At 38.4% G+C, this 23972-nt stretch overlaps 1 pseudogene across 1 annotated transcript; it reads left to right on the forward strand.

Annotated features, from left to right (window-relative positions):
- The first annotated feature begins 646 nt into the window (after positions 1-646).
- Positions 647-1578, forward strand: LOC306663396 (olfactory receptor 14C36-like; annotated as a pseudogene). Its single transcript has one exon. The product of its transcript is annotated as an olfactory receptor 14C36-like (transcript).
- The last annotated feature ends 22394 nt before the right edge of the window (positions 1579-23972 follow it).

Raw genomic sequence — 23972 nt, forward strand, 5'->3', positions numbered from 1 at the left:
GAGCAGTGGGGAGAGTGTGGGACTGAGGGGAGTCCAGGTGCACTCAGTCACCTCAGATCACCACAGCACTGGACCCGTGGGCCTGGAATGGGAATGTGTGCTTTTTAGAGATGGTTTACTCATAAGTAAAAATTTTTCAAGTTCATAATGATAAATATTCTGACACTGTGAATAGATTCCTACTTAAAATATTTACAAATTGTAATTTGAATAATTTACTGTAGATACAATGACAAAATTACACTGAAACTGTATTTCTGAAAGAGAAAGAATGTTACTAAATCACAGAGCATTAAGAGCACACGTCACTCAGGCAGCCCTGCAGCAGAGAAGGTGAGCATCACCTGCAGGTGTTCTGCAGGAGAGTCTCAGGAGGTCAAGGGAGGCATGATGGAGGAGCTGAGGACAACCCTGCAGGTCACACCCAGACCCTGGGCTTCAGAGCTCTATACCTACATTGGGAGTTGCTCTCTGCTCAGAAATGATTAAACGTATCAGAAAACCAGGAGTGACCTTTCCTCTGCAAGAAAAGAAACTGCAAAGTACAAGAAAACAGTGGAAAAGATATGTAGAGTAATTGCATTAAACACTCTTTGCTTCCCCTTTTACCTCTTTTATCTTTCCAGTCAACCAGAATTTGCAGAACATGACCAATTCCACCATGGTAATGGAATTTCTCCTTCTGGGCCCTCCTGATTGTTGGTAACTGAGTTTCCTCTATTTCACTGTATTCCTACTGACCTATATGAGTCCTTTGTAGGGGAACCTGCTCATCGTCACTGTCACCACTGCTGACCAGAACCTGCACACACCCATGTACTTCTTCCTCAGGAACCTGTCCATCTTGGACATGTGCTTCATTTCCATCACTGTCCCCAATGCCTGTGTCAACTCTCTCACTGGAAACACGGCCATTTCAGTAGTTGGCTGTGCAACCCGGATCTTCTTGGTCATTTTTTGTGAATGTGTTGAACTTCTTTTTCTCTCCATCATTGCCTGGGACCGCTATGTGGCCATCTGCCAGCCCCTCCAGTACCTGGTCATCATGAACACTTAGTTTTGCATCTGTGTAACCCTGGCTTCCGTGCTCAGTGGCCTGGTGTATGCAGGTGTGCACACTGGGAACACCTTCCAGCTATCCTTCTGCCAGTCAAACGTGGTCCATCCATTCTTCTGTGATGTCCCCTCTCTGCTGAGGCTCTCCTGCTCTGACACCACTATTAACAATGTCCTTATTCTTGTGTCTGCTGTGGTGGTCTGTGGTGGTTGCCTCATTTTTATTACCATGTCATATATTGGCATATTTTCCACTGTGCTGAAATCTCCCAAAAGAGCCCCAGGGAAGGCCTTCTCCACCTTTACCCCTCACATCCTCATGGTGTCCGTCTTCCTCAGTTCTTGGACAGTTGTGTACCTGAGGCCTTCAGCAAACTCTGACACACTCCAGGACTTGATTCTCTCTGCCTTTTACACCATAGTTCCTCCCTTCTTGAATCCTCTCATCTACAGTCTCAGGAACAAACAGGTAAGGAAGCTGTGAGGAGAGTCATGAGAAGACAGTTGCTCTCAGAGAAATGATAAGGATGGGTTTCAGCATTATCCTCATTTCACTGATTCAGGTTCTAAATTAGGTACAATGCTCCTCATAGCTGTGCTTACAAGTCACACTGCCTTCTCTAATGTCACCTATTTGGTCCTGGATACTTGATCTTATGAAATATATTTTATTTACAACAACATTTCTATCTATCCTTTATAAAATGTATAATGTTAGCAAATGCATCTTCTAATGAATGAATATAATTTACATATTTACTGAAATATTTTAAAATTGTATATGTTTATGATTCACCAAACTGTTTGCAATAGCTCTATCTCACAATGTCACACAGGGAAATGTCACAAAGCAAACAAGGAGACCACCTGCACTCATATCATTTGATCTCATTCAATGGTCTTATTTGGTGATGAGTGAAGTACATGTGGAAAGTCTGTGGTACACATCTGTGTCAATTTAATTACATTGGAAATAAGCAAAAATCAAATCCTAAGGCAGTTATCACCAAAATTATAGAGAGAATAACAGTAGTAATCTTCTCCATCCAGAACATGGAAAAAGAAGTATCTCCTTGTCTGTGAAGTAAACAGAGGGCCATGGTTATGGCACCCTGCATCCTGACATTCAAATCCACCCATTGGAAAAGAGCACCTGCCTTCCTCAGCCACATTAGCTGCCAGTCTTCTATTATGTCTGAGAGTGACCCTGTGCCAGGGACCCAACCTCAAGGCTGAGTTCAAGGTCAGTTTTCTAACAGTTTTCCTCCCACTCATTTAATTTGTAATATTTAAGAGGTGTGTCATGTCTGATAAAGATGAGGAGATGGACTGCAATTGTCTGGCCTCAGAGTCTCACCCATGTCAACTGTCCACTCCCTCTGGACATCGTAAGGTAAACCTCTGTACTCTCTCACCCTGTTGCAGTCATTCATCCTTTTACACAGTTTGTTTGTTTCAAAAACTTCAGTGTCCTCACTGGCATTTGCTCTGCAAATCACTAATTGCACATGACATATACTCACTGTCAATTTATCAAGGAAATCTAATATAGCAAAATAAGAAAAGAGTTTATACAAATTACAGTAAATGCATCAATTTCCAAATACTGAGAAGAGTTTTGTTCACCTGTAAGTTAATAGTGGACAAAAAATATAAATGCATTTACTACCTAGGAAAACACAAAAGCCTAAACATACATAATTAATGAATAAAAGCATTTCTTAACGTTTGCAGACAAGGGAATGCTTGCTTTAGGACCCAGTGCTTTAGCACCCCAGTGATGGCTGATGCAGGAAGCTTTGACCTGCCGTCACAGGATCCAACCCAGAACACAAGCTGTGTCCACCAATTGTGTCCCATGGCTGCTGGTTCTCACTGCTCCATGTGCCCTGCTAGAGCAGAAGGGCCTTGAGAGAACCCCAGTGAGTTCTGCACCCGCCACCTTAACATGCATTTCCTTTACATCTACAACTCATTGATCCTAATTCTCAAATTTTTAATGAGTTGAGGTATTCAGGTAAATTGTTTAAATTTAATGGATAAAATTAGGAAGCAATTAAGTTGCAACCCCCATTCCTATTGAGAGGTATCTCTTAGAGGCATAGTTTTGGACATTTAACTTCTCTTTCTTATTGAAAGACTTCATAGAAAAGAAATGAAAAATGATATATGATATAAGGACCTCATGTTATATCAAATTTTGTGTCAAATAATGCAAAATTCTGTAGGCATGTGGATGTGGTAAGGAACTTCTGCAAAATTTGGCAAAAACTTTTACTTTGCATACTCGTTATGAACCAAGGAATGGATATTTTTATTGTAATATCACTTATGACAAAGATACATTTTTGAAAGCCAGTTTTTTTCTAAAATATTAGGTTTACTCTAATAAGGATACTATTTAAGAGTACTTATTAGAGCATTTTTTGTGCTTGTGTACTTTGAACTGCACAGATGTTAATTCAGATACCAGCAAGGAGTGATGTGGGATTATTTAAAAAGTATACTAACTTTAAAGACAGATGGGATCATGTGGAATACTCATGTCTGGTTGAGAACAGTGAGCAGAGCTGGCTCAGCATGTTTATTATATAGGTATATCATCAAAAGGATATTTCTGAAAAAGTTTCGGCATAGCACGCAGGCTTGAAGGACACAGCACTGATGAAATATTATGGTTATTTTGCTATTCTCAGAATTCCCTGTCCCAGGGGACTAGTTCCTCAATTTGAAGGTTATGACTGATCTCTGAGACTTTGCACAATGTCCCTAGGCAGGACATCACCATAGCAAATGGACAATCGTAAACCTTACTTTTGCTCAGGTGTTCCCAGCACAAGCAGTCACCAGAACAACAGGGAAATCAAAAGCCTTGATCCACATCACCACTTCCCATGACTAGATTTGTCAGTGCTTTGTACAATCAAAACTGCAGAAGACAAAGATTTACCACAGCACATAGTAAAAACTTTGATGAGAGCTTAGCAAACAACAAGACAATGCAGAAGCATTGTGTAGATCATTTTAAGGTAATATCCCTCACTGAAAACATTAGACCATATCCTTCAGAATTTCTCAATTTTATTTTTGTAAGGCTTTGAGAATATTTCTATCAATACAAAAGACATATAACATTATAAGAAAATTGTTATTTCTATCAGTTGTTAAAAATCAGATTTGACCAAAGTTTAAAACAGATCAATTTTAAAACTGGGATCAAAGAAGTGTTTGTAAACAGAATGCAGACTCTAAAGAAATGCTAAATATTTCATACCTAGACAACAGGAAAGGGGCTAAGGCTATCTAAGGAATTGCAAGACCACAACCCTTTCACACTCAAGGATATAGAAGTGAAGATTCTCTGGAGAAGGGTCTTGGGGACACCCTGCTTGCACAGGGGACCCAACAAGTGAGATTACTATGCTGAGCAAGGAAAACATTCAGAAAACATCATGAAATTAATTTTAGAAATCCAACAATGGTGTGAGCTGCCATCAGACTTAGCATCATTTACATGGTGCTGGCTCTGCAGGAATGCAGGGTAATCATGTTAACAGATCATGATGATTTCCACCATCATTTCAAAGAAAGGCCTGTTAATCTAAGAAAATTGCAGCATAGTCTGAAGCTTGGCCAACTGTCCCTGACAGGATAGTGGGAGAATCTCTGAAGGTGAAGCCAAAGTCAGAATGGAATCCCCAGAAATTAATTGTTACAAGTAGCATGAACTGTCTGCCAAGAAAAGCTTCTGGTTGCAGAGAGAGCTAAAGGCAGAGAGAACACTTCTGCTCTACAACTGGCAAGACCACCAGGGCAGGAATTCCCAGCCCTTTGGAAGGAACATCTTTTAGTCAAGGGTCCTAGATCATATATGAGGAATTATGGGTAGAGTTAAGTTCGCTCATCTGGTTTTGGTTTTCCTCCTGACCCATTCATTCTTTCCATAGCCTTACCATTCCCTTTTGTAATGGGAAGGTTTACATTTTACCAGTGGATGTGGGATGTATGTAACTTGATTTTTATTTTTATTGGGGCTGAGAGTCAAGAGTTTACCTTCAGATTCAGGTGAGATTCTTGACTTGTACTTTTGGGCAAAGCTGAATTTTAAGAGTATGGGAACCCTGGAGATAGACTAAATTCATTTGAAATGTGAAATGGACATGAGATTTACATGACCAGGAGTGAAATGTTATCAATGGGATGTGAGATTGCTCCCAAAAGTTCCTATATTTGGGCAGAATTTTTCAATTTGAAATGATTGGAATATGAGAGTTACAACCTAATCAGTTTGAATGAACTGAGTGAGTGGGAGCTTTAAGCATGTGGGGGCATTGATGGAGGAGGTGAAACACTGTCATTAATCCCTGGAACAATCATCTTCATTACATCCCCTTTCCCATTCCTGGTCTTTGCTCCTCACAGCCAATCCTGAGCAGTTTCCCTCTTCTGGGTCCTTCCTCAATGTGCCCACAAAATGGGCAAAACTTCATGGAATTGGTTGACGACAAACTAGGCCTCTGAACCACTGAGTCAGAATATGATTTGCCTCATCGGGGTTAGCATTTGCTTATTGTGGATTTTTTTTTGGGGGGTGCTGCGGATCGAACCCAGGGCCTTGTGCTTACAAAGCAAGCACTCTACCAACTGAGCTATCTCCCCAGCCCCTTATTGTGGACTTTTTAAAACCAGGTAATTTGGTCACAGAAATAAAAATCTGACTGATAAAAATTATTCATCATAATCATACAGAGTACAGAGTGTGTACTAGAGATATAAAAATGGCAAAACAAATGACAACTAATATATCAGTCCCATTATATTAATAGACTGAGGAGAAATAGGTCCAAAAATGGAAGTGTTGATTAAAATGTTTCCTGCATATGCATATAATGGAATGTCATTCATCTTTAAGGAATGAAATAATGAAACGTGTAAAAGGTGGAATAATTTTGAAAAACTTAGACTAAGTCAAGCAATAAGAAAGATCATAAACTGCTTTTATTTATATGAAATTGGACAAATATGTAAATTCAAATATACAGAATATACTTAGAGTTTTCCAGTGGCTGAAAGTAGGAATAACAGGGACCACATGTGTAACAGATTAGATGGATCATCTAAAGTAATAAAAGTATTTGGGAACAAGTTGTAGCTGGATTTTGTGCAATTTTTTAATGTGGTAAATAATACTGATTTGTTAACCATGAACTGTTACAACAGTTAACATTATGTCATGTGGATTTCATCACAAAGATAAGAAATGTTGTTGCTGTATTCAGACAGTTAGATGTTTCCCACTTGCAGTTTGCTGAGTGACTGAGAGTTGCACACCTCCCTTAATATCACCTGATCCCAATACACACCCCTAACTCACACTGAGGTGAAGGAGGCAGAGATGAAAACAGCCAGTGAGCACCAACAGTCTCTCCTCAGTGCTATTCATTTCTCAGTAGTCACTTCAGACAATGCCCAGCATCACTGTCTACTCTGACACATGGCCAGGTCCTCTCTCTTGGGCTCTGGAGATGCTGTTGCTTGGGGGTGAGATCAGGCCTCTTACTGTCTTTGCAGGCTGAGCTCCAGGTTCCCAGAGACCATGATCCCACTGGGAAGCACAGGTTCACATAAAGCATTGTTGACTGAGCTCCCCACATCCCATGTGGCACTGGGCTAGATGGACAGGTCCTCACTGGCTACAGACACAGCTGATGGGAGAAGCCAAGGAGATACAGGGTTCTGCTCCCACGTGGAGAACAGGCAGCACTCAGATGTAAGCACTTGGAAGTAAGAGTTCAAAGCATATGAAGCCTCATTTTTATTCTGCTTAGAAAATTGCAAACTCATCCAGGGATTCACCTAGTCAGGAATTGATTTGTTAATTCTCCAAGATAAGAGGCACAGAGATGTCTTGTAAACACTCGAGTATTTTCTGATTCCTAATGCTTCATTAGTGATGTAACTGGAATGTGTTGAATGTCTACACAGAGTTTGCAAGTAACCCATAATAGTCCTTCATGTTGCCTTTTATGGCTTTAAAATTATTCTTTTCAAGTTACTTTTACTTACCACACACTTCAAAAATGCACAGAATTATCTCCTAAGATTTGAAAGATGACAAATAATTTCATTCAGATTAAGGCAAGAAGGACAAATTGTCAAGGAGTTGGCAGGTGACAGGTAGGTAGATATGAATTAATTTAGCAAATGACATATTCTTATTTTTTCAGTAGCTTTAGAAATAAATATTGTAGACATTTTTTATACATTTTTTACCAAACCACTTTGAAATCATCAACCTCACCTTTTGGTTCTGATCACAATTTTGTTCAGTTTTTGATAATTTTCACATTTTTTATTAAGGTGTATCAGGTGTAAGTGTGTGGCAGTGTGTCCAATGTTAAAAATGTTTCCAGGGGCTCACAGCCAAGAATTCACCTTCAGTTTAAGGTGAGATGTTGGACTTGCACTTTGAAGCAATGCTGGAATTGTTCAGACTAGAGACCCTTGTAGATGGACTAAAATCATTTTGCATTGTGATATGGATATGAGTGTAAGAAGTCTCATTTTGAAACATTGTGGATGGGATGTGAGATGTCTCCCAAAATTTCCTGTTTGGCAAGGAGTTTCCAAGGTAAAATGATTGGATTTTGAGAGCAACAACCTAATCAGTCCACCCTGGTTTGAATGAATGCTTTGACCAGGTGGCAGATTTCTGCATGCGGGGCATTGCTGATGGAGGTGCCCCTGGGGTCAAGCCCTGGAAGCAACATCTTCTTTCCATCCCCTTTTTCCTTTCCTATCTTTGCTTCCTGGCAGCCACTTCCTGAGCAGCTTCCCTCTGGTGGGTCCTCCTAAATGTGCCCACCCCATTGGCACAAAGCCATGGAATTGGCAGAAGACAGGTGATGAAAACTCTGAACCTGTGAGCAAAAATGTGCTTTCCTTGACCTGAGTTGGCTTTTTGTTTGGGATGTAGTTTTTGTTGTTGTTGTTTGATGTTTGTTTGTTTTTAGTACCAGAGATTGAACTCAGGGCCATCAACCACTAAGCCACATCCCCAGCCCTCTTTTGTATTTTATTTAGAGACATCATCTCACTGAGTTGCTTAGTTGTTTGCTGTTGCTGAGACTGGCTCTGAAGTTGATCCTCCTACCTCAGCCTCCTGAATCACTGGGATTATGGGTATGCACCACTACACTGGGTTATTTTTTTTTATGATCCAGTATTTTTTTCACAATAATGCAAACCAGTCAGACACAATTTTTCAACATAATCTTAGAGAGTGTAAATTGTTTATCAGAAATTTCAAAGATGCCAAAACATATGATAATGAATAAATCAGTTGTTTTTTATTAGCAGCATGAAAAAAACAATGTCCACCAATGCACATGTTAATTAAAATATTTCTGGCACATATACTTAATGGAATGCCATTCATCCTTAAGTAATGAAATAATGGTACATGCTATAAGGTGGATTAATTTCAATCAGGTTAGGCTAACTTCAGCCAGAATACAGATCATATACTGAATAATTTTATTTATATGATATTTCATAAACATGTAAGTTCAAAGACACAGAATACAGTTAGCGTTTTCCAGTGACTGCAGTTAGAGATAATGTGGACAATGTTGTGTAATGGATCAATAAGTCATTTGAAGTAATAAAAGTATTTGGGAAAAAGACGAAGCTGGAAGTTGTACAGTTGTGCAGAACAATAAATAACACCGAACTGGTCATCATGAACTATTACACCAGTTAACTTTATGTAACCTGAATTTTATCTCAATTGTAAGGATTTTTGCTGTTGAACTGTGTGTTAGTTGTTTACCACTTGCAGGTTGCTGAGCCAGTGAGAGTTTTCACCAACCTAATGTTAACTGACCCCATAAACACCCCTAATTCACACTGAGGTGAAGGAGGCAGAGATGAGAACACACAGTGATCCCATCAGTCTCTCCTCAGTGCTACTCACTTCTTTGCAATGACTTAGGGTCATGGCCAGCAGAGGATTCCCCTGTGCCATCCACTACCCATGCTGGCAGGTGGCCAGGTCCTCTCCCCTGGGCTCTGGAGATGCACTGCCTGGTGCTGTGCTCAGGACTCCTGCTGCCTCTGCAGGCTGAGCTTTGGGGTCCCAAGGGCCCTGCTGCCTCTGGCAAGGTGCCATGGTTACTTTAAGCAGAGAGACTGAGCTCCTCACATCCCACATGGCACTGTGCTGGATGAAAAGATCCACACCGGTTGCAGGCATAGTTGATAGAAGCTGAGGAGAGACTCAATTCTGCTCCCCTGTGGAGAACTGGCAACACTCAGGAATGATTATTTTAGGATTATTTAGAAGTGACCTTTAGGATCTAAATGCACCTGAAGTCTCATTTTTATTCTTTTCAAAAATTGCAATCTCATCAAGAGAGTCAGCTATCCCAGGAAACAAATGTTTAATTATGCAAAATAACAGGCCAGAGAAGTTTGTAAACACTGTAGTATTTGCTATGACTCTTAGTGCTTCTGTAGTAACATGCCTGGACTGTCATGAATGTTTGCACAGTGTTTGCAAGTAACGCATGTGACAGTTTTCCATGCTGCTGCTTATGTGTTTAAAATTACTCTTTTCAAATTACTTTTACTTGCCACACACTTAGAAAATGGACAAGATTATCTGAACAGATAAGAGAGCTGACAAAGAAATACATTCATAATAAGGCAAGAAAGACAAAATATCAAACAACTGAAAGGTGACAGATAGATAAGAGTTTACTTAGCAAATGACATGCATTCTTATTTTTCAGCAGCTTTGGGAACAAAACTAATATTGTATTTTCACTGAAGTGTTTTGAATTCTTCAAGTGCATCTTTTGTCCTGATCACAATTATGTTCTCCTTTTCAATAAATTTTCACATCATAATAAATGTATATCAGGTGTAATCAATATGTGCATCCACTGGCAAAATATAAAAATAAGATCACAAGGCTTTTAAAGTACATTATGGAGCTCAGGATGTGACAAATTGCCTATCAGCATTCCTAATGGATGACCAATAGCACTAGACCATAATTGCTAATAGGAAAAAGTAATTTAGAAAATAATTAATTCCTGTGTCTTACAACCCAAGCAATCCTTTGCATTATTATTTTTTTTTTATTGTAAACAAATGGGATACATGTTGTTTCTCTGTTTGTACATGGCGTAAAGGCATACCATTTGTGTAATCATAAATTTACATAGAGCAATGTTGTTTGATTCATTGTGTTATTTTTTTCCCTTCCCCCCACCCCTCCCACCCCTCTTTACCCTCTATACAGTAGTTCCTTCCTCTATACTTGCCCCCCTCCCTAACCCTAACTCTAACCCTTCCCTCCCCCCCATTATGTGTCAACCTCCACTTATTAGCGATATCATTCGTCCTTTGGCTTTTTGAGATTGGCTTATCTCACTTAGCATGATATTCTCCAATTTCATCCATTTGCCTGCAAATGTCATAATTTTATCATTCTTTATGGCTGAGTAATATTCCATAGTATATATATACCACAGTTTCTTTATCCACTCATCAATTGAAGGGCATCTAGGTTGGTTCCACAGTCTGGCTATTGTGAATTGAGCAGCTATGAACATTGATGTGGCTGTATTTCTGTAGTATGCAGATTTTAAGTCCTTTGGGTATAGGCCAAGGAGTGGGATAGCTGGGTCAAATGGTGGTTCCATTCCAAGTTTTCTAAGGAATCTCCACACTGCTTTCCATAGCGGCTGCACTAATTTGCAGCCCCACCAGCAGTGTATGAGTGTACCTTTCTCCCCACATCCTCGCCAACACCTGTTGTTGCTCGTATTCTTGATAATCGCCATTCTAATTGGGGTGAGATGGAACCTTAGGGTGGTTTTGATTTGCATTTCTCTTATTACTAGAGATGTTGAACATTTTTCCATATGTTTGTTGATTGCTTGTAGATCTTCTTCTGTGAAGTGTCTATTCATTTCCTTAGCCCATTTGTTGACTGGACTGTTTGAATTCTTGGAGTAGAGTTTTTTGAGTTCTTTATAGATTCTGGAGATTAGTGCTCTATCTGAAGTATGATTGGCAAAGATATTCTCCCACTCTGTAGGCTCTTTCTTTGCATTGCTGATAGTTTCCTTTGCTGAGAGAAAGCTTTTTAGTTTGAATCTATCCCAGTGGTTGATTCTAGCTTTTATTTCTTGTGCTATGGGAGTCCTGTTAAGGAAGTCTGGTCCTAGACCAACAAGATGAAGATTTGGACCTACTTTTTCTTCTATAATCTGCAGGGTCTCTGGTCTGATTCCGAGGTCCTTAATCCATTTTGAGTTTAGTTTCGTGCATGGTGAGAGATATGGGTTTAGTTTCATTCTGTTGCATATGGATTTCCAATTCTCCCAGCACCATTTGTTGAAGAGGCTATCTTTTCTCCATTGCATATTTTTGGCCCCTTTGTCTAGTATGAGAAAATTGTATTTATTTGGGTTTGTGTCCGTGTCCTCTATTCTGTACCATTGATCTACCTTTCTATTTTGGTACCAATACCATGCCGTTTTTGTTACTATTGCTTTGTAGTAGAGTTGAAGATCTGGTATTGCAATACCCCCTGTTTCACTCTTCCTGCTAAGGAATCCTTTGCATTATTAAATGCAATCTGCTTCCCATACCTTTCCTAATTTTAAATACTATTAAGGGAAGAACTGAAAGGGAAAACTCCCAGCTTTTCTCCCTTATAGAGGAGAGAAGTTGGAGCACTCCCACCTCATACTTCTGGCACTGGCATTAAACATGTGCTAACTTCTCCTCCTACTTCTTTTCTTGACCCTCTTGCTACCTGAGCTTTGTTTTATTTATGTCCCATCTCGTGGTTTTTATGAGGGAATTTTCATTAACCTTAAAGGAGAATCTCTCTGTGTGTGTGTGTGTGTGTGTGTGTGTGTGTGTGTGTGTGTGTATGAAGGAATATTACTCAGGTTTAAAGAAAAATGAAATGCTAGCATTTGCTGGTAGAAGGATGGAATTGGAGTATACCATGCTAGGTGAAATAAGCCAAACCAAAAAAAAAACCAAAGACTAAAAGTTTTATCTGATACGAAGATGCTAATTCACAATAATTCTGGGATGCTAAGAAGGATACATTTAATTTAAATTAGGTAGAAGGAAGTGAAGAAAGAGGTAGGTACCATAGTAGAGTGAAGATACATTATTACCTCATGTATACATAAGATTCCATGACAGGTGTGATTCTACAATATGCACAATGAAAAAAGTTAGAAATTATATTACATTTACATATGATTTATCAAAGTGTATAAATGCATTTTACTGTCATATATAACTAATTAGAAGAAATTTAAAAATTAATAAAAGAATGTAAAAATATATTAAATAAAGGAAAATGTAAATAGTGATCAGTGAACAAGAATATTCCTCAGGTGAAAGTCAGGATTGTGTCAGGGAGGAATGGGAGATGGGGAAAGAAACAGATTGCAGGTAGTCTGAGTAGGACCCCTTGAAATTCACCCTCACTGTGAAATTAACAGTAACATACCAGTATCTGGCCACCCACCCTGACCCTGGGGAACACACACCTTTCCAGAAGAGCCCAGGCAGGTTCAGCAGAAAGATAACTTTGGAGGGTGTGTGTGGTGAGGAGGAGGATCCATGTTTGCAGAGGGCAGAGGATGATGATGTAGGTGACCCAGGATTGAACTTGCCTGAAATGCTTCAGAATTGCTGTAACTGTGAGTGAACCCTCATCTTCAGGATATACAGTCAGTATCATTGTAAATAATTATGATCCATTGAGAAGAAAAGAATATATTGGAAAGTGTCAACAAGACTGAGGCAAATTGTTTTTAGCCAAAGGGATCTTCTGTAAAGGTGAACTGGTGACCAGCTGTAAAGATTAAGGGGAGAGGAAATAAAGAGAAAAGCACACAAGATGGTGAAAGCAAGAAGCGACTCCCTTGTGAAAACCAATTCAGTTTTGCTATCTATTCCAGGGTTATATCAATTTACATTAGCTTATATTTGTGCAGTTAGCCTTGGGCATTTGTAGACACATAACTTGCTTGCTTCTCAGAGCCCACTATTACCAAATGATTTTATAATAAGATAATGTCTCCAGGCCTCAGGGACAGAGGAGTTGCAGAGCATTTCCAACCTATTCAAACAGAAGGTCTTACCATCCTGAGGAGTTTGCTCACTTGGAGGACGTACACTCCTCTGAACATTGACTGACCTGAAACATCCACAACTCCCCTTTTTTGTTGTGTATGGCTTTCTAAATAGACATGACTTGACTTTTGTGTAAGGAAGGTGGAGGAAGAAAGCAAGGCAGAGGTTGGCAAAAAGCAGCACAGCATAATAAGGCAAGTAAACATTCTCCACTGAAAAGCTGTTTGATCCATGTAAAATTTGATAGTCATGAGGTTAACCAATCTAATAATTCCCAACCTCCATCATCTTTTTGATCTTTTGTTACAAAGCTTTAAGATGATTGAATTCTTTTTGGATGGGGTTACTGTTCTCAGTTAAATTGATAAAGCCACATATTATTAAGTTCCTGGCATCCCTTATGATGCAACAACAGCAAATAATCAATAGCAATCCTATTATAATGAATAGCTTGATGATACAAATTTCAGAAGAATTAACAATTTTTACTAAGTGGACCCAAATATTATAATGAGTGCAGAAAACCAAAGATGAAAGAGTACTTTGTACAGGGCCACCAACAACAAGGGTGCAAAAACAGAGAAAAAAATGCAATAATAGGCTCAAGAGAGTTGTGGAATTTGGGGTAAGTTTTATAAACAGAGTTATAAACAAATTTTCTGGGGTACATTTCAAAATGTCTATGCTAGAATTCTTGGTCAGATGTTTTTAAATGCTTTGTGTCCCTCAAAGTCACTAAATGATTAGAAGACATATTCCCTTGGTTCTCTTGCTCTTTGGGGAGTTTTCTTCTTTGAATTAGGGTCCTCTTCATCTAGGAACAACTGGAATTTGGGAATCAGGTTTCAAGTCCTTGATGCCAACTCATGATTGGCATCGTATACCTGGCAGGAATTAAGACACGACCTGTAGAGTAAGAACAGCAGAATATCCCTTCCCCCAAGTAATCAAAGACACAGGGTCCTGCCATATCAGATCTGGTGGAACTCAGGATCTGGTGGAACTCAGTATTTTACATAAATCTTTGGTAGTGTTTCCTTAGGTGATAAGTGTCTACTCAAGACAGAGGAACAGCACCGTGCATTATCTTCATATTGTACATTAAGAGCATTCACTGTGAACAAGGCAATATTGGAAGCATTATTAACATGAATAAGGCTAGATGCCCTTTTATGTTTTTGTTTTAAAAGGCATAATTTAAGCATGCAATGTGCATGTTCAACTAAGGCCTGTCCAGTAGAATTGTGGGGAAGTCCATGGGTTAGAATTATATTATATTGATTACAAAACTGAGCAAAGGCATTGGAAGTATAAGCAGTATTAACACTGTCAGTTTTTAAATGATGAAGTTTATCCATGGTGGCAATGCAGAAGAGAAAATGAGAGATACAGGCTGAGGCCATCTCTGAACGATGTGCACTGGCCCAATATAAGGCCTAAGGACATATCTATCTATGGTAACATGTAAGAAAGAACAGGGGTTGAAGGGAGGAAAATGAGTTGCATCCATCTGCCAAAGTACATTAGAATATAAACCTGGAGGGTTTACAGTTTCCCAAGTAGGGGAACAACAGGGTGTGCAAGGAGAGCAATTATTAGTGATGAAACAGACCTGTTAAGAGAAATAGAAAATGATTTCATTAAACGGTGAGCATATTAATGAAAAAAATTGTGTGATTCCATGGCATCTGAAAAGAGAGAATAAAGTGATTTCATAGCAGCATTGGCATGAGCATTTCCATCAGTGAGCAGTCTGGGAATCTTAGTGTGACTACGATGTGAGCAAGAAATAATGGAGCTGTATGATACTGTAAAAGAGATTGAAGATTGATAAACAGGGATAACACATTAGAGTCCAGATGAGGTGACAGAATTGCAGAGGAAATATGAGGTATCAGATTGGCTACATACTGAGAATCTGCCATGATGTTTAAGGTGGTGGGAAACATACGAAGAGCCAAAATAATTGCAGCTAACATTGCCCACTGAGGAGAAGCTTGAGGAAATGTGTAATAATCATTCCATTTTTTATCAGTCGATATAGATACCATGTCCCATTGTTTTCCTCCACCAGTGTAGACAGTAATCCCACTGGAAAGTGGAATGGAGGAGATTGTAGAAGAAGGAACACAGAGACTTGACACAATAAGAAACGGTGTTCATCTGAAGGTGCATGGAAAGCATCAGGAGCCAAAACATCAGTAAAGACAGCTTGAAGATATGAAGAAAATTGTAAATGTTGTGAATGTAAAGTCTTTCCATAAGTAAGAGAAAGTACATGAATATCAGTTCCTATAAGAGATAAAATATGGTTGTGACCATCAGAGATCCATTGAGCATAGATATCAGCATAAGGGAGACTACTTCTTCCTAAAAAGTGAGGAGCATATGACTACTCTATTATGTACAAGTCTTGATTATAAATGGCATCAACTGCAGCAATGGCAAAAGGATTTCCTGTAAAGACTATTAGAGATAAAAGAGCAATGAATGTTGGGAGTCTATCCATAAGAACTGTAGATAATTTTTCATTAACATGTTGAAGAGCTATAATCAGTGCAGGAATTAACTGGAAAAACCTGGAGGGATTATGTTGCTTTTTCAACACCTGTAAAAAGCAATAGCATATTAGTTGTTAAAGAAATAACTGAACAAAAACTATAGGACTAAATAATACAATCAATGATATAGACCTAATGGATATTTACAGAGTATTTCATCCATCATCAAGTGAATATACTTTCTTCCCAGCAGCTCATGGATCCTTCTCCAAAATAGACTATAGGATATGCCACAAGTAAGCCATTAGTAAATACAAAAATATAGAGATTCTACCCTGTATCTTGTCAGACCATAATGGAATGCAATTAGAAATGAACAATAAAACAACAAACAAAAACTACTCATTTACCTGGAGACTAAATAATATGCTACTGAATGATGCAATGATAACACAAGAAATCAGGGAAGAAATCAAATAATTCTTAGAAGTAAATGAGAATAATGACACAACATATCGAAACCTCTGGGACAATATGAAAGCTGTACTAAGAGGAAAGTTCATTGCATTGAGCTCATACAGTAAAAAGATAAAAAGTCAACAACTAAATGACCTAACATTACACCTCAAAGCCCTAGAAAAAGAAGAACAGATCAACACCAAAAATAATAGAAGACAGGAAATAATCAAAATCAGAGCTGAAATCAATGAAATTGAAACAAGAGAAACAATTCAAAAAAATTGATAAAACAAAAAATTGATTCTTTGAAAAAGTAAACAAAATTGATAAACCCCTAGCCACACTAACGAAGAGGAAACACTCCAATTAATAGAATTTGTGATGAAAATGGAAAGATCATGACAGACACCATTGAAAGACATAACATAATTAGAAGCTACTTTGAAAATCTGTACTCCAACAAAACAGAAAATATCGAAGAGATCAACAAATTTTTAGAGACATATGATTCTCCCAAACTGAATCAGGAAGACTACACAATCTAAACAGAATAATTTTAAGCACTGAAATAGAAGAAGCCATCAAAATCCTACCAACCAACAAAAGCCTAGGACCAGATATTCTCAGTTGAATTCTACAAGACATTTAAAGAAGTACTGATACCAATTCTCCTCAAAGTATTTCAGGAAATAGAAAAGGAGGGAAACGTTCCAAATTCATTCTATGAGGCTAATATCACTCTGATACCAAAACCAGACAAAGACACATCAAGGAAAGAAAACTATATACCAATATCCCTGATAAACATAGATGCAAAAATCCTTAACAAAATACTGGAAAATTGCATACAAAAATATATTAAAAAGATAGTGGACCATGATCAAGTGGGGTTTATCCCAGCGATGCAAGGTTGGTTCAACATCAGGAAATCAATGAATGTAATTCACCACATCAATAGACTTAAAGTTAAGAATCACATGATTATTCCAATTGATACTGGGAAAGCATTTGATAAAATACAGCACCCCTTCATGCTTAAAACACTAGAAACAATAGGAATAGTAGGAACACACCTAACATTGTAAAGGCTATCTATGCTAAGCCCACAGCCAACATCATTCTTAATGGAGAAAAACTGAAAGCATTTTCTCTAAAAACTGGAACAAGACAGGGATGCCCTCTTTCACCACTTCTATTCAACATCATCCTTGAAACACTTGCCAGAGCAATTAGACAGACCAAAGAAATTAAAGGGATACAAATAGGAAAAGAAGAACTAAAGGTGTCACTATTTGCTGATGACATGATCCTATATTTAGAAGATCCAAAAAACTCCACTAGAAAACTTCTAAAACTAATAAATGAATTCAGCAAAGTTGCAGGATATAAAATCAATATGTGTAAGTCTAATGCATTTCTATTCATAAGTGATGAATCCTCTGAAAGAGAAATTAGAAAAACCACTCCATTCACAGTAGGGTCAAAAAAAATAATAAGAAACAAAAGAGCTCAAAGACCTCTATAATGAATATTACAGAACATTAAAGAAAGAAATTGAAGAAAACCTTAGAAGATGGAAAGACCTCCCATGTTCTTGGATAGGCAAAATTAACATTCTCAAAATGGCCATTCTACCAAAGGCACTATACAGATTCAATGCAATTCCAATTAAAATCCCAATGACATTCCTCACAGAAATAGAGAAAGCAATCATGAATTTCATCTGGAAGAAAAGAGACCTCGAATAGCCAAAACAATCCTGAATAGAAAAAGTGAAACAGGAGGTATCACAATACCACAAATTAAACTATACTACAGAGCAATCATAACAAAAACAGCATTGTATTGGCACCAAAATAGACAGGCAGACCAATGGTACAGAATAGAAGAAACCACATAAATACAGTCACCTCACACTAAACAAAGGAGCCAAAAACATACAATGGAGAAAAGATATCCTGTTCGACAAATGGTGCTGGCAAAACTGGAAATCCATATGCAGTAAAAAAAAAAAAAAATTAAACCTCTATCTTTCACCCTGCACAAAACTCAACTCAAAATGGATCAAAAACATAGGAATTAGACCAGAGACCCTGCATCTAATAGAAGACAAAGTAGGCCCAAATCTTCATCATGTTGGCTTAGGATAAGACTTCCTCAACAAGACTCCCAAAGCACAAGAAATCAAAGCAAGGACCAATAAATGGGATGGAATCAAACTAAAAAGCTTTTTCTCAGCAAAGGATACAATCAAGAATGTGAAGAGAAGCCAGCGGAGACCTCTGACCCGCAGCAGCTTCTGGGACCAGGGCTGGGCAGCCAGAGACCTCTCCAGGCAGCCTTGCCCCCCTCCAGCTGCAGGCTTTTTCCACGGGGCGATCCAAGATGGTGGACTGGAGGGTGACTGCATCTCCAGTTGCTCCAGAACCCAGGATTCAAGAAGGGGAGGCATTGAGAGACTCAGACTGAAATAGAACCATGGGGTGAGTCTCCCCCACCCAGTGAAGCTCAGCTGGGCAGCAGGCCCGGATTCAAGCAGCTTATTAGAGTAGGACAGGGCAGATAGAGTCTCCCCCAGGCAGCTCTGTGCACTCTGGCAGTGGGCTCCTCCCACAGGGACAGATTCTCCAGCCTCGCAGAGCAGGCCCCCCAGTGAGAGCCTTTCTGCACAGAAGCAGCGCGGCTAGCTCCGGCCCGCCCCACTGCCAGCCCTGGCCCGCCCACAGGTTGCTTCAGAGACCAGCATAGGGCACCAGGGACTTCCCCAAGCAGCCCAGCCCCCTCTGGCGGGAAGCACCCCTCTAGGCTAAGCTTCTTGAGGCAGACTGCCCAGTGAGAGCCTGTCTACACAGAGCCAGCCACAAGTCCCCAAGCCAGTGGAGACCTCCAACCGGCAAGCAGCCTCTGGGACCAGGGCTGGGCAGCAAGAGACCTCTCCAGGTCTCTCTACCTGGAACCAGTAGCGGGCTGGGGTAGCATTCTTCAGAAGCACTACATTATCAAGTTACTCCAAGACTTCAGGCTACTGAAGGCTGGTAGGTGATACACTGGAAATCTACAGGGACAGTATAAGCCAATAGAGGAAATCTACAATATCACAGAGTCCCACTGACATCTGACCAATATGAGAAAACAAGGGAAGAAAATGTCCGAAACAAACCTAGATATTATATCAATAAAACCCAATGACAGCACAGCAGAAGAAATGTCAGAAAGGGAGTTCAGAATGTACATAATTAAAACAATCAGGGAAGCAAACAAGGAGATGAAAGAACAAATGCAGGCATTAAATGAACGCACCAATCAACAGTTAAAAGAGCAAATAAGAGAAGCAAAAGAGCATTTCAATAAAGAGTTAGAGATAATGAAAAAAAATAAACAAACAGAAATCCTTGAAATGAAGGAAACAATAAACCAAGTTAAAAACTCCATAGAAAGCATAACCAATAGGATAGAACACCTGGAAGACAGAACCTCAGATATTGAAGACAAAATATTTAATCTCAAAAACAAGGTTGACCAAACAGAAAAGATGGTAAGAAATCATGAGCAGGATCTACAAGAATTATGGGATATCATGAAGAGACCAAATTTAAGAATTATTGGGATTGAGGAAGGCTTAGAGAAACAAACCAAAGGAATGAACAATCTATTCAATGAAATAATATCAGAAAATTTCCCAAATCTGAAGAATGAAATGGAAATCCAAGTACAAGAGGCTTATAGGACTCCAAATATACAAAATTACAACAGACCCTCACCAAGGCACATTATTATGAAAATATCTAACATACAAAATAAAGACAGAATTTTAAAGGCCGTGAGAGAAAAGAATCAGATTACATTCAGGGGGAAACCAAAAAGAATATCAGCAGATGTTTCAATCTAGACCCTAAAAGCTCGAAGGGCCTGGAACAATATTTACCAAACCCTGAAAGAAAATGGATGCCAACCAAGAATTTTATACCCAGCAAAACTTACTTTCAGATTTGACAATGAGATAAGATACTTCCATGAAAAACAAAAGCTAAAGGAATTTACAAAAAGAAAGCCAGCATTGCAGAACATTCTCAGCAAAATATTCCATGAGAAAGAGATGAAAAACAACGATGCAAATCAGCAATGGAAGGAACTAGTCTAAAGGAATAGCCAAATAAAGGAGAAACCAAGTCACGAAAAAAACAAAAATGAGTCCAATAACTAGGAATACAAATCATATCACAATAATAACCATGAATGTTAATGGCCTGAACTCATCAATCAAAAAATAGACTGGCAGGTTGCATTAAAAAGAAAAATCCAACAATATGCTGCCTGCAAGAGACTCATCTCAAAGAAAGAGATACACATAGACTAAAGGTGAAAGGATGGGAAAAAACATACCATGCATGCGGACACAGCAAAAAAGCTGGAGTATCCATCCTCATTTCAGATAATGTGGACTTCAACCCAAAACTAGTCAGAAGGGATAAAGAAGGACACTACATACTGCTGAAGGGAAGCATAAATCAGCAAGACATAACAATCATAAATATCTATGCCCCGAACATTGGCTCATCCATGTACGTCAAACAAATCCTTCTCAATTCCAGAAATCAAATAGACCATAACACAATAATACTAGGTGATTTTAACACACCTCTCTCACTGCTGGATAGATTGTCCAAACAAAAATTGAATAAAGAAACCATAGATCTCAATAACACAATCAACAATTTAGACTTAACCGACTTATATAGAATATACCATCCAACAAAGAATGAATACACTTTCTTCTCAGCAGCACATGGATCCTTCTCTAAAATAGACCATGTTTTATACCACAAAGCTACTGTTAGCAAATACAAGAAGATAGAGATACTACCTTGTACTCTATCAGATCATAATGGACTGAAATTAGAAAAAAATGACAGAATAAAAAACAGAAACTTGGAGATTAAAACAATACTTGGAGATTAAATAATACACTATTATACGATGAATGGATAACAGAAGACATCAGGAGGGAAATTTAAAAATTCTTAGAAGTAAATGAGAACAAAAACACATCATATCAAAATCTCTGGGACACTATGAAAGCAGTACTTAGAGGAAGATTTATTTCATGGGGCACGATCAACAAAAGAAGTAGAAATTAACAAATAAACAACTTAACATTACAGCTCAAAGACCTAGAAAAAGAAGAGCAGACCAACACCAAAAGTAATAGAAGACAGGAAATAGTTAAAATCAGAACCAAAATCACGAAATTGAAACAAAAGAAACAATTGGTAAAATTTAAAAAAAAAATAGTTGGTTCTTTGAAAAAATAAACAAAATTGATAAACCCTTAAACACAATCAACAAGGAGAAAGAGGGAGAAAGCTCAAATTACTAAAATTCAGAATGAACAAGGAAACATCAAAAAGGACACGAGTGAAATACAAAACATAATTAGAAGCTATTTTGAAAATCTATACTCCAACAAAACAGAAAACCTCGAAGACATCAACAAGTTTCTAGAGACATATGAATTACCTAAACTGAACGAGGAGGACATACACAACTTAAATAAATCAATTTCAAGCAATGAAATAGAAGAGTTCATCAAAAGCCGACCAACAAAGAAAAGTCCGCGACCAGATGGGTTCTCAGCTGAGTTCTACAAAATCTTTAAAGAAGAGCTCATTCCAATACTTCTCAAAGTATTCCATAAAATAGAAGAGGAGGGAACCCTCCTCATTCTATGAAGCCAATATCACACTGATACCTAAACCAGACAGAGACTCATCAAGGAAAGAAAATTTCAGACCAATATCCTTAATGAACATCGACGCAAAAATTCTCAACAAAATTTTAGCAAATCACATACAAAAATATATTAAAAAGATAGTGCACCACGATCAAGTGGGATTTATCCCAGGGATGCAAGGTTGGTTCAACATCCGGAAATCAATAAATGTCATTCACCATATCAACAGACTAAAAGTTAAGAATCACATGATTATTTCAATAGATGCAGAAAAAGCATTCGATAAAATACAGCATCCCTTCATGCTCAAAACACTAGAAAAAATTGGGGTAGTGGGATCATTCCTTAACATTGTGAAGGCCATCTATGCTAAGACCATGGCCAATATCATTCTAAATGGTGAAAAACTGAAAGCATTCCCCCTAAAAACTGGAACAAGGCAGGGATGCCCTCTTTCACCACTTCTATTCAACATCGTTCTTGAGACTCTAGCCAGAGCAATTAGACAAACCAAAGAAATTAAAGGGATACAAATTGGAAAAGAGGAACTCAAACTATCCCTGTTCGCTGATGACATGATTATATATTTAGAGAACCTGGAAATTCCACCAGAAAACTCTTAGAACTCATAAGTGAATTCAGTAAAGTAGCAGGTTACAAGATCAATGCTCATAAATCCAATGCATTTTTATATGTAAGTGATGAATCTTCAGAAAGAGAAATCAGGAAAACTACCCCATTCACAATAGCATCAAAAAAAATAAAATACTTGGGAATCAATCTCACAAAAGAGGTGAAAGACCTCTACAATGAGAACTACAGAACACTAAAGAAAGAAATTTAAAAAACCTTAGAAGATGGAAAGATCTCCCATGTTCATGGATAGGAAGAATTAATATTGTCAAAATGGCCATACTACCAAAAGTGCTATATAGATTCAATGCAATTCTAATTAAAATCCCAATGATATACCTTACAGAAATAGAGAAAGCAATTATGAAATTCATCTGGAAGAATAAGAAACCCAGAATAGCTAAAACAATCCTCAGTAGAAAGAGCGAATCAGGGGGTATAGCAATACCAGATGTTCAACTCTATTACAAAGCAATAGTAACAAAAATGGCATGGTATCGGGACCAAAATAGACAGGTAGATCAATGGTACAGAATAGAGGACACGGACACAAACCCAAATAAATACAATTTTCTCATACTAAGATGCCAAAAATATGCAATGGAGAAAAGACAGCCTCTTCAACAAATGGTGCTGGGAAAACTGGAAATCCATATGCAACACAATGAAATTAAACCCCTATCTCTCACCTTGCACAAAACTCAACTCAAAATGGATCAAGGACCTCAGAATCAGACCAGAGACCCTGCAGATTATAGAAGAAAAAGTAGGTCCAAACCTTCAACTTGTTGGCTTAGGAGCAGACTTCCTTAACAGGACTCCCAGAGCACAAGAAATAAAATCAAGAATCAATAACTGGGATAGATTCAAACTAAAAAGCTTTCTCTCAGCAAAGGAAACACTCTTTAATGTGAACAGAGATCCTACAGAGTGGGAGAATATCTTTGCCACTCATACTTCAGATAGAGCGCTAATATCCCGAATCTATAAAGATCTCAAAAAACTCTACACCAAGAATACAAATAATCCAATCAACAAATGGCCTAAGGAAATGAACAGACACTTCATAGAAGAAGATCTACAAGCAATCAACAGATGTATGAAAAAATGTTCAACATCTCTATTAATAAAAGAAATGCAAATCAAAACTACCCTAAGATTTCATCTCACCCCAATTAGAATGGCAATTATCAAGAACATAAGCAACAATAGGTGTTGGCGAGGATGTGGGGAAAAAGGTACACTAATACATTGCTGGTGGGTTTGCAAATTAGTGCAGCCACTCTGGAAAGCAGTATGGAGATTCCTCAGAAAGCTTGGAATGGACCCACCATTTGACCCAGCTATCCCACTCCTTGGCCTATACCCAAAGGACTTAAAATCAGCATACTACAGAGATACAGCCACATCAATGT

Source organism: Sciurus vulgaris (assembly GCF_902686455.1).
Source record: "Sciurus vulgaris genome assembly, chromosome: 6".
NCBI classification, from domain to species: Eukaryota; Metazoa; Chordata; class Mammalia; order Rodentia; family Sciuridae; genus Sciurus; species Sciurus vulgaris.